Source organism: Xyrauchen texanus, chromosome 40, assembly GCF_025860055.1.
Source record: "Xyrauchen texanus isolate HMW12.3.18 chromosome 40, RBS_HiC_50CHRs, whole genome shotgun sequence".
Taxonomy (NCBI): Eukaryota; Metazoa; Chordata; class Actinopteri; order Cypriniformes; family Catostomidae; genus Xyrauchen; species Xyrauchen texanus.
The window spans coordinates 17535056-17551237 of NC_068315.1; the positions used below are offsets into that span (position 1 = coordinate 17535056).

Below are 16182 nucleotides of genomic sequence, written 5' to 3' on the forward strand. Positions count from 1 at the left end.
AGGATCTCATTGTTGAAAGGTATCCCTTAGGTGAGGGCTACATATTTTTTTCAACATTAAAGGAGCTGCAGCTCTTTCTGGCAAGTACTGGTTGCTCCATACATGTGACAACTATCTCCCATATTCTTCATCTGTCTGGGCTATGGGGCAAGGTGGCAAGACCAAGCCTTTTCTGACAAAAGAAAACTATATCCAGTCTCCCAAAACCATGTGGAAAAAATGTGTTATGGTCTGATGAGACCAAGATTGAACATTTTGCCCAAAATTGTAAAAGGTATGTTTGGTGCAAAAACAACACCGCACATCAGCAAAAGATCACCATACCCACGGTGAAGCATGGTGGTGGCAGCATGCTTTTGGGCTTCTTTTCTTCAGCTGGAACTGGGGCTTTAGTGAAGGTGGAGGGAATCATGAATGGCTCCAAGTTCAAGTCAATTTTGGCACAGAACCTTCTGGGTCTGCTAGAAAGCTGAAAATGAAAAGATCTTCCACCTTTCAGCATGACAATGACCCAAAGCACACATCCAAGTCAAAAGAATGGCTTCAGCATAAAAAGATTAATGTTTTGGAATGGCCCAGACAGAGCTCAGGCCTGAATCCTATAGAAAATCTGTGGGGGGACCTGAAGAGGGCCGTACATCAGAGATGCCCCACAATTTAACAGATCTGGAAAGTTTTTGCAAAGAGTGGGGAAATATTCCCAAGTCAAGATGTGACAAGCTAACAGACTTTTTAACAGACTGAGTGCTGTAATCAAATCATGCATTATGCAGTTAGGTTATTCAAATTTTTATACATTTTTCTCAGAAATGTGTCACTTTGGCTTTCAGTGGCATTGCATAGTTTGTAATTTTTGTATTAAAGTTGAATTTTGTTTTTATATGATTTATCAAAAAAAAAATACATCACAAAAACCTGCGGTTTTAACAGGGGTGTGTAGACTTTTTATATCCACTGTATATGTTTTGTTTTTCAGTGTTGGATGTATGAATCAATACAAATGTTAATCGTAAAAAAAGAAGAAAAAAAAATTCATCGTAAAGTTCAACGAGGGTTTAAATCCATTTGCTGATTTGTGAATGTGACAAAGCATGAACATAACTTTAGCCTAACTTGTCATTATAAATCATGTAAACCCTCATTGAATCTTGTGTTTTTATGAAACGGGCTATAATTTATTATCCATTGTACTGTATTTCCACATAAAGTCAGGTCCATAAATATTGGGACACTGACACAATTCTAATCTTTTTGGCTCTATACAAATGGGATAATGAGGGAATAACACACACCTGGCCATGGAACAGCTGAGCAGCCAATTGTCCCATTACTTTTGGTCCCTTAAAAAGTGGGAGGCACATATACAAACCGTTGTAATTCCTACACCGTTCACCTGATTTGGCTGTAAATACACTCAAATTAAAGCTGAAAGTCTGCAGTTAAAGCACATCTTGTTCGTTTAATTTCAAATCCATTGTGGTGGTGTATAGAGCCAAAAAGATTAGAATTTTGTCGATGTCCCAATATTTATGGACTTGACTGTACATTCATCTCTGCAAATTCCGTGGGATGGTGCTCACGGAGATGGTGCTTAAGGTTTGAAGTGTTTCCCGCCTGAGCCGATAATTTTTGCAGCAAACTTTACAGACTGGGTAGCCATCAACATTGATGGTGCTTCGTTGGTCTTTTACATAGCCAAGTAATCCCAGACAGCAGAAATAAAGGTTCAGGCTTGCCCGGACATGTCTGAATGATGCGTTCATGATGCGCAGGGCTCGCGACACCTGCACGTCACCTTTAAAATTGAGTGACTGTCTAATGTAACATGAAGAAGGTGCAATATAATGATTTATTTTATTTTGCCAAGTTTATATGATGATGGGTAAATGTCTTAATTAAACTGATTAGGATTTTAGAAGGTCTTTATCTCCCTGCAATACCGTCAATACTAGTCAGTCCCCACTTTACATTAGCTGCACAATGCACATCGTGTGTGTCCCGCACATCTGATTGGCCAGGTGTTTTGACCACACCATTTACACATAACAGCGGGGGATGGGGATCAGAATCAGATGACAAGTTGAAATGTGTTTTAATGATAACAATTATTGTATTTTTCATGTAAATACATATACATTCTATTTTTGGTGATATAAGTCAGTAAGTAAATTGTTGTACTTGATCCCATTAAGGGTCAACCATAGAGCTTTGCATGGGCCCCCGGGTCATCTGTACCCTTTGACCCCCCCCCACCCCTGACCACAGGCCTGGTTAGGTTTAAGGGTAGGGGAAAGACATTATTGTTAGATCTGTATAAAATCCATAAAATGCATTGAAGTCTTTGGAGAGTCCCCACAATGATGAAAAAGAAAGTTTGTGTGTGTGAGTGAGAGAGAGAGAGACAAGTGCTAATGTAAACAGACTTGGCTGCATGCATTGGATAATCACACTCGATCAGCATGTTTTCACTGTGAGTATACAAGTTTTAAACTGTTATCATTGTGCTTTTGTGAGAGTTTGGCTGTCCATTTAAAAAAACTAATAAAAAATGATATGCCTGAAAAGACTGTTTTAGTTGCTGTTTGTGTGAATTAAAACCTCATCTGCACATAATAAGTAGACTTGCAAGGGAAGACCACGTTTAGATATGATGGCCGTGCATATACAAGCTGTGAACTGTTATTGCGGCACTTTAGTGACAATTAGGCCGTTACATAAAATAAACATATGTTCTTGAAAAGACTCTTTGAGTAGCTGTTTGTTTGACGAATGACTACCGCTACTAATTTAAACAATTGGCAGCATGCATCGGAGGGATCTGAGGGATCTGATTTAAGCCCACATGTTTGCCATTGTCTCTTGTCAAGTATTGTTAATGTAACTGTGTTTGTTAGTCAAGTCATAGTCAAGACAAGTCATAGTCTAGTTAAGGTTCATGTTTGTTTCACGTGTTGATTTACAGTTGTCAACCACCTGTGTCCCACGCCTGCCACGGCCAACGGGCAGGGTTACTTCAGAAGTAAGGGGTTGCACCAGCTGCAAAAGGGAGCGACACTTCCGCCCACAGTCAGGGTTAAGGAAAGGTTTAGGTTAAGGGCTCTGTATTCCTTTGCTGCCAGTTTGGAGATCTCACCATTTTTTGGAGCTCGGCCTGCTGCTATACCCTTCTCACTGGGCCAGACATAACATTAGCTCAGCCAATGGCATGAGTTTGGAGTGAGATTACCCATTTAGATCAGACATTACACACTTCACCTGTAATATTAAACAACTGCACAAGGAATCAAGTAGGTCTGCAAGTACAAACCTGTGTTTTCATCTTGGGGTAATTCATTTGTTGGATGAAGTCATCTGCCATGTTCTCTTCTGCATTGGCACTGCTTCTTGCCAGTCACAGAAAATAATATAATGTCAATTCAGTTTTATTTTCAATGACTGAAAAAAGCACACATACTTTCATGAAATTGCAATTATATAGACAAGTAACCAGTTCAGACACATGTAATTCAAAACAAAATACATTTTTTGGGCTGAATTCTAAATTATGACACGAATAAAAAATGTTCTTACCTTTCCAAACAAAGATTTTTCCATTGACCCCATTGTCCAGGATAAAGCAGTCATCAAATACTAGCAAGTCTTTGGCAAATTGACTTTTCTCTGACACATAGTCATCTTTATTGACCCTGTTGCATCTGAAACCTATTAAATTAATTGGCAGTTTCTTCAAATTTAATGCACATTACATATGAAAATAATTGTTAGACCTTTAAAGGATTTGGGAGTCAAATATGTGAACCAAGCAGACATTATAGATATGGATGAGATTCCAGATGGCTAGGATTCATCCAAACATCTGCAGCTAGTCTCTAAATTTACAGTTAGGCTCTTAAATTGTCTATTTACACAGTTTAGGTTACTAAACACAAGCCTAACATAATTCTGAGCGTGTTGTGGTACCTTAGAGGAAGGCAGAATTTGATAGATCTGCTTGGCTGTCTTCCGCTGGAGTGCTTACTTTCAGCTGTGACACTGGACCAAGAACCTGTTCATCAATTTTAACAAAATGCAGAAATAGTGCACTTAGAGCACATAGCAGCCTTCTAAATGCTGTGAAGACTCACTATGCGTGAACAAGGATGCTTTCATTTTCACTGGCATATGTTAATGCAAAGAGCAGAGTAAATCTTAATCACAGAAGGGCAGAGTTGTTGCTACCTGTAGCATCTCTTAAATCTCCTCTCCCTCATTGATGTTGCTGATCTGGGATTTGCCTAGGGAGAGACTATCCATGACACAATCATCTGTAGAATAAAAAAATCATCTGGTTTTAGAAGTCCATGAAAATATACTTTACACATTTACTTTTAATTGCAATCAAGCAACCTATTTTACACTCCTACTGTGTACATATGCAGCGCAATTCCTAACTTTAAAAATAATGACAATGTCCCCAAACACTATATGGGCACAAGTCATACTTAAAAATGTATGAATTTCTCTGGAATAGATAACAAAATATCAAATCACAACTGAAAACTGAACCGATTCCAAGGTGATTTTAGTAGATGTATGAAGTCAAGTGTCCTAGAACTTCTTTTTGAAAAATCTTTTGCTTAAAAAGATTGTGCTATCTATCCTTAAATAAATGCCGCTCAGTTTAATATTTTATCTGACCTTCATGCACTTCTTTTAAGCTCGGCCACTGCTCATATATACATTGGTCAACAGACAGGCATGCACACATACCTCACCCAGGTCGAGTATGAAGCAGTCTCCTTTGTTAAAACGCTCCCAACTCAGATCCACTTCCTTGGCTCTGTGGTTCCATTTTCCTTTGATATGGTATAACCTCTGAATGGGATCAGATCTAGAATGCGGCCTTCTAAACCCTGACTCCACACCTCCCTCCTGTGAGAAAGAAATGGCAGAAGAAAGAATGAAAATGCAAGGAACATAGACACTCCGTTTGAAAATGAACTATTAGATTACTTTCCTTTGCATGATTTAATCTAAAATAAAATAAAAAGTAAAACATGCATTATGCATAAATTCATTATAGCCTGTTTATTGTGTTTCTCATTATGTGTTTATCACTGACAACACTTCAAAATTATGCAAATGTAAAAGTTGCTCTTAAGATGATGCTTAAGTTTGACCAAATTTCTTTATCACAGTTCATACCCCACAAACATAGAAAATACCTATTCAGTATTAAAAACATACTCATAGATCAGAATTCTGCAAGTAGAGAGTGTAACCTATCAATCACATGATTGCAGCCATCTGCTTGGAGAAATTGGTTCTCTTAATTACACATTGATCAGGGTCATTGACAATCCACCTCTTATGAGAGAAAACAGTAACTTGAGAATGATCATCCTGCAAAGTGAAGGGTATAGAGTACACCACATATTTTTTTCTTGTGATGTTTAGTCACTGTTTTAATATTGAAAGTAAGAGCAGTAATTATTCCGAACACTGTTTTAGTGCTTGAGCATGGTTTTAGCTCACTTTAACTTTGTGTAAAGATCCCAGTAATTATGCATACAAATGTAACTATTATGACATCAATTTGAATGGAGATAAAGTCAAATTTATATTTCACGGTGTTGACACAAACCTCACCTTGTAGCTGACACCTCATGGGAAGAGATTCATGAATTCTGTAGACTCATAGCCCTGAACCTGCCTGTGTTGTACCGGATCTCCACCCAGAAAGTTATCCAACTGTGTTGCCAACAAGGCACAAGCTACCTGCTCCTCACAAGATGATTTCTCTCCTGAAATGGAAAGAGAAAGGGAGAGAGACATATAATTAACAAACAAATTGAAAAAAAATGATGTATGTATTGTTTATTTATAACCTTAATGCTGATAAAATGAGAAAACCGATAAGAGAATGCAATTAGGAAGCAATTAAACCTGTAATTAGCTGTAAAGATTGTAAACATGTTTGCCACACTGTAAAAATTAACCGACTAAAACAACCTGCAGTGAGAAGTTCATAACACTTATTTGACCACTTAGTATTTATACACTGATGAAGAGAATCAACATAATGATAACAAATTGCACTGAAAGCACCAAGCGTGTTAACACTAGTGCAATTTTACACAATTCTGCCCTATGTGAAGTGCCACCAATGCCAAAGTCACTTCCTCTGTTTTCAGCATTAGATACTGAGCAACAGGTTTCTGGTATAGTTAAGCTAAAGCGGAGCTGTTTGACCCAAATGCAAAGCAGTTTGTGGCACAAAAACAAAAAAACACACCATCTCCATTATAAGGCATGAGGGTGCTTTTTAGTACTGGCACAGTAGTAACTGCTCATAATGGCCCAGTTAGGGCTCTGGCCAAATGACAAAAAATAATCGATTTGGTCCAATTAATTACTTGCATATAATGAATTCCACTCTTATCAACAGTCACAAATAAGCCAATCTGCCCCTTTAAGATGTTGAATCTACTGTAGTTTGTTGATCTGTATACAGTCTATGTGTAACTGTAGTTCATTATGAATGAATGATATGGTGGGGTTAGGGACACAGCACAGATGTAAGGGGTGGGCTATGGAGACCAGTTTGCCAGTGAAATGTAGAGACAGGGGGCATGCGTGAGAGAGAACAGCTGGAACAGGCACATGTTGCACTGACAGCCAGCTTAGAGTTACCTAAAGCACCAGATAAAGTACTTCCTTCTTTATCCCTCTCCTTTCCTTTCAAGCATAATTTTCCATCTTTCTGCGTACTCACGCATGGGCAGGCCTGCTGAATTCTCTGATCAAGCATATAATTTTAGTCAGCAGGCTATTATCTCAGATTCAGATCCCATACACCGCTCCATCATTGCATCTGACTGACCCCAACACTGATGGGTCAGGACAGTGTTATGCTGTTGTGTTAAGGCACATCCGAATCAAATATTTGTGTAATATCCTGTCTACTGATTATTAATCCAGCCTTCTCTGACTTTGATATCCCAAAACCTGTGTGCACGGTGTGCTGGTTGGTTTAAAGAATTAAATGGTTCCTTTAAAAGTTTCGTTTATAAGGTCCTATTTTTCATTTCTTTTAATTTATAACTACTAGCTAGAAATTAGCATTGTATTTTCTTAGTAATGTCCAAAGCTCACTTAAATTTTTTTTAAATCATTAAACATGACATTATGATGTTTTGATATGCAATCTGAAACCAGATTTGAGTCTATGCTTTTGGACACAGCCAATGAGCAAATCAATAGCAACCATCTCACCAATCCTCAAGTGGAGGTCTGTTCCCTGGTCACCCAGGTTATCCAGCACAAAGTAAGAGTCACCGTTGAAAAAAGCCCCCACAAAGGCAGTATAGCCTTCATCTTCTCCACTCGCCAACACCTCAGCCCTTGCTGCCTCACCTCTTTCCCAAACTGTCCTGGAGCGGCCTGAAATTGGAGCATTCTGCAGAGAGACAAAGTGGTGAGGAAATTACATTTTAAAGACTTCATATAGGCTTAAATTCATAAAAATAGGTAAAAGGTTATTAAATAGTCTGAGCCATAGCCTTGTTGGCTATACATAAAACTATTAAATACTCTGTTTACTGGAATGTATATACTAGAAGCAATTGCTTGTGACCTTGTTTCTACCACAGTAGGATAAAGTAGTTTCGGTCAGTGATTCCTATACTTGATCCTGGAAATCCCCAGCATTGTAAAATGTCTGACTAAACTGACACACCCAGTTTAGGTTCATGGAAAGCTCTACTAATGAGCTGATTAGTTGAATCAGGTGTCTCAGATAAGGGGGAGAAAAGGGAGACACCTAAAGGTAAAAGGTTGGGAATCACTTTTTAAGGTGATCTTAGAGGGTAGAAGTAGACATGCACACACCCATCCACCACACACACACACACACACACACACACATATAAAACAATGGTGAGTAATAATGAGATTAATATAGTGATTATACTAATGGGGATATTTGACAAGAGTCAGATATTAGTGGTTGGTCATACTCTGTTTTGTTATGGGCATGCCCAACAACATGCAACCCACAACTGGCCGTATTATAAATTATAAGTGACTCGCTGGCCACATCTCATATATTGATAAGGGGTCATGGCAACACTAAGTGCACATTTTATTACTGAGACATGCCATACAAAGTAAGAGGCAAACAAGCCCTCACATATTTCACAAAGGAAAGATAGCATCTAATGGTATCTTCTATGCTCTGATATAGTTACTGTTATGAACACATATGAAACAACAATCTTTGACAGCGTTTGTGATGATAGGTAAATTACACAACTGCTCTCTCTTTATCAGCACATTCAGTACCACATAATCCTTTCAGTCACAATACACATGGCATTATACATTTCGTTCATCTCCAAAAGGCATGATTCCATGCTTCATACACTGCAATAAACCATAACAGAGAGCTATTTCCTTATTCAAATTAATTTTTTTGAAAGCTCAAGAGTTGCTGTTTGTTGCTGTTACAGTTGCAAATTTTATGAATTTATGATACAGTTTATGATCCATTTTAAGACATGAATAGAGATGTCAGTATTCCTTATGTAACATAATCTTATCAGTTCCAGGAAGGGATACATGATGAGGAAGCATGGTTGGCATTATAAAAGGTGAAGTGTGCTAGATAGTTGTACATTTCTGTTTGAGTAACGAAACATCATCAAACACATTTTTATCTGAATAATCATGTGATGTAGAGAAGCAAATCCAGTCCTACAGTAAGTATGCTCTTGCAAAAATCAAACACTGAAGGGATAGTTTACCCAAAAATGAAAATTCTCTCTCATTTACTCACCCTCATGCCATCCCAGATGTGTATGATTATTTTTAGCAGAACACAAACAAAGATTTTGGAAAAACATCTCAGCTCTTTATGTCCATACAATGCAAGTGAATGGTGACCTTTGTAGCTCCAAAAGTCACATAAAGTAAACACAGAAGTAATCCATAAAACTCCAGTGTGTAAATCCATTACTTCAGAACCAATATAATAGGTGTGGGTGAGAAACAGATCAAAATGAAGTGAAGTGCTTTTTTTATACTCTAATTCTCCCCTATCACTTTTTTGAAAGTTAAATTGGAGTAAAAAAGACTCTTTCTATTAAGATATTAAGACTTGTTTTCAGAGAATATCCTGTATCTTAAATTAAGCTTATACAGTACATGCTTGAAATGAGAAAGACTGTTGGGGTAACGAGGTAATAACAAAATGGGGTAACAAACAAATGCTTACATCAATCTTGAATATATTTTTCTAACCCCAAATGCAAATAATTTTTGTTCTTGTTTCAAGCATATATAAGCTTACTTATATATATTTACTGAGACAATTCTGAATATCTCACACCATTTTGCCATCTTATTTTAGGGATGCTTCTATATTTTTACAGGAAAACAAGACAAAAATATTTTTTGCAGTGCGTTAACATGATTTTAGTGAGATAAAACCACTTACTAATCCTATTTGTGTAAAGTTATATCCAATATGACAACTTTATTGTCGATAACGTAACTCTGTAAAACCTGTAATCTGGTTAACAGTGTAATGCCAATTAACCCCTGATTTTATCACAATAAAATCATTTTAGCACATATGATGTTTAACCTGCTGAGACCCCCACATGACTACTGTGAGCATTTCCCTTTTTCATTTGTAACTAGTAACACCTAATAAACAAGCAAAAAAATCCTAAAGTTTTCCTAAAAATGTATGTCCACATATCTGGACAGTGGGACTAAATTGTGAAATTTTAAGTAATTTCAAGCTATAGAAAGTCAGATGTTTTTCATCAGATAGTTTTTTATGTGTCCAGGAGAGTCGGTTATTCATGTATTTGAGATGTTATAGACATTACAGCTGATTTTCTATAAAGCTGAATAAATAATTAAAAGTTATGGCCAACATCATTGCTCCATTGCTCCCTAATTAGTGAATGACTTAACCTCTAGTGTGATTTCAGTCTTCACTGGTTTCAAAACAGTGAATGTAGGATTTTTATGGACAGTTAGTCCTGTTGTCCACTGTGGTGGACCCACAGATGAGGAGTGTGAGTGGAAGAAAGATGAAGAGCTGACCATAAGCAGGAGGAAATTAAGGAAAAGTGGAGGAATAGAAGAAAGATGAGGAAGACCCTAAAGGATTACCGAGTTTTGGCACCAATGTAAAAATTAAATGATGGCAAAGGAGGAAGCTCACACTCCTCGTCTGTGGGTTCGTATGTTGCTCTCAAGATATCACTATGCTAGTCAAAGAGAGGCTGATACAGTGTGGCGTATTTCCATTCCAGTTTGTGGACTTCTTCATAAACTTTACTTCAATGTGGAGGTTTTTAAGGGCATTAACGCATTGCTTCACCACCTTTAGTAAGCTCTCCATGTATCCTGAGGGATTCCACAAGCCCATCCATCCTCTCCTGCAGCGCCGTGAGGATCTGTGGATTTTGCATCATCTGCATTGTCAGCTGATGTGCTTTACTGTTATCTTCCCCTGTCTCCTCTTCCTCCACCTCTTCACCATCCTCCATATCTGCCGGGTCAATTTCAGTCTGCTCTTTATTGACAAGAACTGCCATTTTGTTTCACTGTTATTTCTAAGAGTCCGATATGAGTAGCAGAGCATCTGAGGAAGAGATGCAGCTGTGCAGCGAACAGCACAAAACAGCGCTAAAAAGGGCAGCTGGAGACACCGGTTCAAGAGAGAGACACACGAGGCCGTGCTGAATGTGTCTGTGTGTCTTTATGTTTTATGTTGTTTTAAGTTCATTTATTTCATTAAACTTGAAAGTTGACTATTCAGCCGGTTCCCACCTCCTCCTTGCCCATCCTTAACTGCATTACATCCATGTGCGTGTTTAACAACATGCCGTTTCGCGATAAATCTATGCAAATTTGAAAATGGCATATCGGCTGAAACTAGAGACTTTTGACTCAAACAGGTTTTGCTGTGAAAACTTAAGCTGGTTTCTTACCAGATGTAGTTTTTTTGCAGTTTCTCTGAAAGACAAACTTGGCTGAGATTGGCACCATGTTGTTTTGTCACATGACTCGGTGTGCTGAAAGTTTAACTTTGGCATGGTGGGGAAATTAACTTTATCAAATAATTTACTTTATCCACACAAATTACCGAAACGAACACTTGTTTCTTTCTCACACTTTATAAATGGGTCTTTTTTTTTTATATAAATCTTTCTTTATATTTAGGATTGGTGTTCTTGGCATTACAAAGTTTGAAAACCTCTTGCTTTAAGCAATTCATCCTCTGAGACTGAAGTTATATGTGTGATCCATGTTATGAACAAACAATGACATGTTGTCTCAATTCTAAAACCACACTGGTCACACTGCCCAACCTTGTCGATAACCCCACTCTCACACTGAAGCAACGTGTCAAAACAGACACTTCATTCCAGTTTTGTAAGTAAGCAAATGTGAAAGTGTCACCATTTAAGCTGAAGTACAGAAATTCAAACAGGAGCACTATGTGCATAAGGCAACGACAGTGTGTCAGATGATTGAAAAATGCTGCAGAAAGTTATGAAGGCAGCTCAACTCATCATAGGGTGCAAGCTATCAAACCTACAGGACATTTACTCTGAAAGATGACTTAAAAACACCAGGTCTATCAGAGGGGATACCAGTCATCATCCCAGCTATTAGCTGTTTGGTCTCTTACCTTCAGGCACACGGTACAGAAGTATTCCATATACCGATCAAACAGACTTAGAGACTGTTTTAATCTGCAGGTGATAAGACTGCTTAACAGCCACAGCCTTTCTTAATCTTTCCAAATATGGTTTTCTTTTTTAATTTAGTATATTGAGTATCATATTTCTACACCTACATTGTAGCTTTTCTAAAGTGTGTTCTACTTAAACGTTTTCATTAAATGTTTAATGTATGTTTATACCTTAGATTAGCTTCAACTTTTAATTTCGATTTTTCTTCTTTTTTCTGCATGGAGCTTGCAGATAATGCATTTCATTGCATGCATTTACTGCTGTGTGCTGTATTGTTGTGCATTTGATAAATAAAATAAACATGTAACACTTGTAATTTGTAAACTAGTGAGTCATTAAGAACTGCAGAGAACATGCAAGCTGGCACTATCTACTTCCTGTGTTGATTCGCAAGATTTCAGGATTATCAGTTAAACGCCTTAAAAGTTAAACTTCTAAAACAATGCAGTTGTATAACAATGCTTATCAATGTTGTTTTGGTGGTGACAAAAGGGATGGAACACCCATTCACTGTTTCAATCACATTTACAGACTCTTTTGTGAACAGATTGAATGTAAGAAACTCTCATTTTAAAGGTGCACTCAGTCATTTTTTTCCCCATTAAAAAGGTTTGAACCCTAAAGAAATTAATTTTTAAATATATGAAATCATGAATGCCCACATGAGATGAGGACTGTAGCCATATCAGTAACCACTTTTATATCACCTTATAAAAGTGGTTTTATTCTACATGGGGAGGGGCGTTCTCATGGGGGAGGCCATTTTAGAATCACATGACCAGCTGAATACTACTTAACACTTAATATCAGTAAACATCTTGTTATATATTAAAAGAATCATGGCTGATTGTGAAAAGTGACATTCTACAATGGCATCTGTAACTGAAAAAGATTGATTTTGAATGATGGTGCATCCACACCACTAGATGTAACTGTAAGTCCAAGATGACATGAACAAAACGTTACTGAGTGCACCTTTAATGGCTTCTTCTTTTAAGGTAAAGTGTGTCATTTCTATCTCACTTGTGTCACCAAATTGAATTGCAGAAATAATTATTGTTTTCAAAGAGGTTTCCCCAACCAATTCACTTGTCTTCCATTGGTTGGGTAAATAGATAGTCTCGTTCAAATCTTGCGACACTGTTTGACTTTTCTGAGAGAAATCGACCTATAAATGGCTTGCTTATAATAATAAGAGAGTTGATAGATGAAGTATGGCAAAACATGGCAACTCAGGCAAAAATAAAAATAAAATAATGACTGCCTTCAAAATGTCAGTCAATACAGTTAGTATTTAATTCATTTTTGGCATTTCAATTTTTTTTGTCTTTGTAGCTTATCCTGGACCTGCTCACCTCACATAATAATTTTATCCAACCTGCCTCATCCAACCGATAATTAGCTGAAATACTAGACTTTACACATAAACATACAAACTCTCGAATGACTTTTAATGCAGTATATTTTAACAAAAGGAGCTTGGCTAGTTGCTCATAAGCCCATTATACAGCAAATGTGAATGTAGAACATTGCAATGCATTATTATAACAGTTATAACAATGTTATAACAATGTCTTAAGAACATAAAAATTTTATATCATCACAAGGAAATGGCTTAAGTAAGTAGCACACTAGAACAACAGATCAGAGAAGAACTGATTATAAAACAAGTGCCACAGAAGAAGGAATGTGATTCAAAACATAATAAAGAGGTTGATAAGGGTCATAACAAATCAAAATGTAGACCACAAAATTATAAATTGGAACATAGAAGGGTGGAGCCAACATTATATATTTTATTAATAGTGATGTACTGGCAATTCTGACAAGAATTACCCCAGAGAATATGCAAGTGGTGGCACAATATCAGTCCCATGACTCTGGTTTAAGGTGTATATACAGGGCAAAATAGGCCATTCCTGAATCACATTATTGGATATCATTATCCAATTCACTATTTGAAGAATTCAGAGTGAAGATCAAGATTTGCATTTGTACTAGCTTTGGAATGTTAAAGGTCAACCATTTAAAAAGTCACTTATGCAAAGCTCTTGATTGCACGTCTACTTAAAGAAATTAACTAGAAGTGAAACAAAGGTGTGTCTCTCCTACTGTCAGAAATTCTCTCTTTTTCTACAAGAATGAATACATTTTACCCAACAAGAAAGCAACCATAAAAGAGGCTTAGTTTTGATGTTCTGGGTGCACAATGTCTGACTTTTTATGAATTTTTTACAGATGTTTTAGAACACAGATCAAGTTGAAGTCGGAGGATCCTGCAGAGTTTCATGAGAGAAGAGAGAAGAGGAACGGATGTTTTAGTGGAGAGACTGCATGTACAAAATAACTTCCTGCATCAGATTTCAGTTCTGGCCCATCCCTCTTGAATACATCCCCCCCACGATTTTTGAAGGCAGCATAGATGTATCCTTCCTGTGCGCACCGTTCCCCAATGGTTGAGCTGAAGAAACAAAATGGCAGCCGAAGTGGGGGCTGATTGTGTATAAATAAATGTTTTCCACTTTTTCCAACTTTTGATTCCGTTTCTAGCGAGAAATTAGTATCATAGTTTTGAAATATACACTTTGTTATTGCTAAAACTCTTGATTTTGTTCTAGATTAATAGATCATTGTGGTTCGGTTGGATGAATGAAGTAGACACATTACCTTTAGTGGACACCAGATGACTATAATCAGTTGCTAGTATCTTAGCAATGTGACATAAAGCTGCCTCAGTAGCCTGTCCGAAACCAGTTTCTGGTGGTACCTTCGTACGCAAAACGCTGTCTGTCCTCTGATATGTGCTGAAATGTTTGTTTACTTTAGTAGCGGATGTCATTCTCCAAAGAAACAGCTACTCATACAGAAATATGTTTTATATACATACATCCAGCTAGCACTAAAGTACCACGATAATGGTTTACAGCTCTTATACGTACAGTCAGTACATCAGATCCCTCCGATGCATGCTGCCAATTGTTTACATTAGTAGCAGTTGTCATTCGTCAAATAAACAGCTACTCAAAGAGTCTTTTCAAGCACATATGTTTATTTTATGTAACAAACAGCCTAATTGTCACCAAAGTACCCCAATAACAGTTCACAGCTTGTATAGGCATAGCCATCATATCTAAATGCGGTCTTCCCTTGCACGCAGCCACGTCTACTTATTAGGTGCAGATGCAGTTTTCATTCACACAAACAGCAACTAAAACAGTCTTTTCTAGCATATCATACATTTGTTTACTGAAACAGACAGCCAAAATATCCCACAGGCACCATAATAACAGTTTAAAACTCATATACTCACAGTGAAAACATACTGAGTACGATTAATGGATGCAAGCAGTCACGTCTGTTAACATTAGCGCTTGTCACACACACACACACACACACACATACACACACACACACACACACACACACACACACACACAATGTCTGAGATGTCAAAAAGTGCATATAGGCAAACCGGACTGATAATATTTATTGTTCTCTTTTATAGCTATATATAAACAAAATAAATAAAACAAATATAGTACAGCAGACAGAACCCATTTGTTCACATGTTTACTATATTATATACAGTATTTCTATATTTTAATGACAAGAAATAAAATAAATAAATAAAACAATACTCATCCACACTCTGCCCCCTGTACCGGCTCTGCAGTGTCACATGCAAACATAACTCGCTCCACCTGCCTGTTACGTGCTTATATTACGTGTTATACATGTTTATTGTTAGGTTTAGAAGTAGGTGTTGTATTAGCAGCTTTAAAATATATATACATTTATATATTGTAACAAACATTATTGCTAGTGTACATTAATCTACTTGTTACATGTTTTTGTATTGTTAAAAAGTGATTGTTTAGAGGATGTGAAGGGTTAAAACAGTGTTTCCCAACCTTTTTTCTGCCACTGCACACTTTCTACGACTAGAACATTCTACGGCACACCACTATCCCACACAGGCTAACCATCGTAAATATTTTTCCTTTTCAAGAACTTTCTGTCCGTCTTAGTAGCGTGTTTACTTGTAATGCTTGAAATTCGGCTATGCAAAAAAAAGGCACATACAGTGCTTGTGCTGGACTTTCTCATCATCTGTCATTCTGATGGACAGGATAGTACAAATTCCGTCACAATCTATTATTACTCTTCATTTTAATTTTCATATTTTAATGATAATAAGACATTTAATAGCTTTTATTTTAGTTCACATTTTCATTTTTAATTATGAACTTACAGGATGAGCATTATGCATTTATTTATTTATGAAGAGAACAGATGAACAACAGAGACACCACATGAAGCAGATAAATGTTTTTCTGGACCATATAACACAGTGCTGAACAATAAACTTTGAAGAAGGATCTGATAGCATTGGGTGTCTGTGTAATTTCTTTCTTCCCTCCGCTGA

General features: G+C 37.1%; 1 pseudogene; it reads right to left on the minus strand.

Annotated features, from left to right (window-relative positions):
• Window positions 1–304: 304 nt before the first annotated feature.
• On the minus strand, window positions 305–7437 carry LOC127633175 (macrophage-capping protein-like; annotated as a pseudogene).
• Window positions 7438–16182: the final 8745 nt, after the last annotated feature.